Source organism: Suricata suricatta, chromosome 7 (genome assembly GCF_006229205.1).
Source record: "Suricata suricatta isolate VVHF042 chromosome 7, meerkat_22Aug2017_6uvM2_HiC, whole genome shotgun sequence".
NCBI lineage: Eukaryota > Metazoa > Chordata > Mammalia > Carnivora > Herpestidae > Suricata > Suricata suricatta.
This window is the reverse complement of record NC_043706.1, coordinates 20,660,177-20,662,829: the sequence shown is the minus strand read 5'-3', so window position 1 is coordinate 20,662,829 and position 2,653 is coordinate 20,660,177.

The window sequence follows — 2,653 nt, the reverse complement described above, 5'->3', positions numbered from 1 at the left end:
TTCTAAATTTTCATCGAGTGCATGTATTCATTTTTAATAAGAACAAAGAAATCTGTCACTGGTCTTTGGCATTGGTTTCCATCCTGGGGACAACCTAGAATCCCTTGGGGGAGCTTTAAACATTATCTGCCCGAGTCCCATCTTTTTAAGAATTTAAAAGACTTGAGACCCATTTTGAGAATGTAATTGTGTTCTGGGGGGGGGGGGGGGGGGGGCAGGCTGGCTCAGTCATTTAAGTGTTCGGCTCAAGGTCATGATCTCGGTTTGTGAGTTCGAGCCCAGCATTGGCTCTGTGCTGTCAGCTCAGAGCCTGGAGCCTTCTTCAGAGTCTGTGTCTCCCTCTCTCTCCACCCCTACCCTGTTCGTGCTCTGTCTCTGTCTCTCTCAAAAATATATAAACATTAAAAAACAATAAAATAAAAAGAGAATCGAATCGTGTTCAAGCTTGGGGAATGATTGTCGAAGTCTTTTCTAAACCTGTTGGTACATAGGTGAGGACGAGCAGGTTTGTCCTGCAGTTTGAAAATTCAGCAGGTCCAGCTGGGCTTTCATAAGCCCTTGGAGATTTTGCAATCCCAGTGATGTGCTTGCCAGGCTCAGCAGAGTTGGTATCAGACAGGGAAATAATGAAGACAAAGTTCCCAATAACCAGGCAGTCTATCCATTCATTGCCAACTCTGATGAGCTAGGAATGCACTGACCACTCTAGATTGGATTGCCACCACTGATTGCACATGGAGATATAAGGAGATGACACTTAGAAAAATTCCAGGGCTAGTATCCCTAGGTATTGATACTTGACTGAGTTGGCCATGACATTTGGAAATCAGATGTAAATAACGCATGGTTTGCAAATCAGGAGATGCAAAATGAGATGGGGATGAGCCTTTCAGAGAAACTGGAGTGCTGAGTTTATGTGCTTGTTTATCTGCTAACCCTGGTGAATAAAATGGGCAAGTGAGGGCTCCCCAGTAAAATCTCAAATCCAGAGCGAGTTTCTCTTCCCTTCAGTAACAAGGTTCTATTTCCTCAGAAACCTCTAAATCAAAGTAGTCATCTATAGACTACTTTTTAAAAACCCTGGTGCTCAGTTTCCTTTTTCCTGCCCATTTCTTTCACCTCTTTGCGGGCCATTCTGTTGCATGGCACAAATATTCTTCATTTGGTTCTTTTTCAAAATAAAACTCTTTTTCTTAATGTCTTCCACCCTGAATACCCCTCAATACCCATCGCATTTCACTGCCATTGGGAAAACTTACAGTCAGGAAGTTTTATTTTCTGCCTAAGTGAATGCCATCAATTATAATTGAATTGTAATGAACGTGAGGGAAGGAATCTGCGTATTCATCTGTGTCCCTCCAAAAGCACATGGCTACAGTAGGTTATTACACATTGGTTGAATAGGTGAATTTCTTTGTTTTTTTTAATGTTTATTTATCTTTGAGGGAGAGAGACAGAGTGCAAGCAAGAGAGGGGCAAAGAAAGAGGGAGACACAGAATTCAAAGCAGCTTCCAGGCTCTAAGCTGACCCAGGCCTCAAACTCACAGACCACAAGATCACGACCTGAGCTAAAGTCAGACACTCAATCGACTGAGCCACCCAGGAGCCCTAGAACAGGTGAATTTCAAAGAACAACAGTAGCACCTTTATAATGATATCATATGTTTGTTTATATGGAGCCATTTTGAAAGCACATGGAATTTGGCAGCTCAAATGGGGGCATCCCCACAACTGTGAAATTGACATCTCTTGGGAATTTCTCAGAAATACAGTATCTTGGCTTCTCTCTCCCCTCTCCCTCTACCCACACCCTACCAAATCAGAACTTGAGTTTTAATAATAATCTTAAGAAAATTCCTATAACATTCGAGTTTAAGAAACAATGGTCATTCAATCTTGGCCACATACTGGAATCTATGGGAACTCTAAAAATACAAGATGTCAGGTGCCTGGGTGGCTCAGTCGCAAGTAATCGACTTCGGCTCAGTCATGACCTCATGGTTCATGCATGAGTTTGAGCCCCACATCGAGCTCTCTGCTGTCAGGGCAGAGCCTGCTTCAAAATTTATGTCCTCCTTTCTCTACCCCTCCCCTGCTCTCTCTCTCTCAAAAATAAATAAACGTTAAAAATATTTTTTAAAAAAACAACACACATGATGTCTGGGCACCTAGCCTCCAAGATCCCCAAGATCCTGATTCAATTAATCTGCAGTGGAGCTGGGATTTAGGATTCTGAAAAGCGCCCCCAGTGTCCAGCCAGAAATAAGAACCATTGTGAGTGTCCTTGTTGGAGTTTCCAGAAACTCCTGCAATATTTTGTTAGCCCAGACCCTCACCTACATAGTGACTTCTCTCTTTACGACTCCACCTTCCCTTTCTCTTGATGAAGTCCCAAGAGTTCAGTTTTTCATTCATTTCCCTTGCCTTTGGGGATGTGTCGAGTAAGAGATTGCTGTGGTGGAGGTCTAGGAGGTTTTTTCCTACTTTCTCCTCGAGGGTTTTGATGGTTTCCTGTCTCACATTCAGGTCCTTCAGCCATTTTGAGTTTATTTTTGTGTATGGTGTAAGAAAGTGGTCTAGTTTCATTCTTCTGCATGTTGCTGTCTAGTTCTCCCAGCACCACCTGCTAAAGAGGCAGTCTTTTTTCCATCG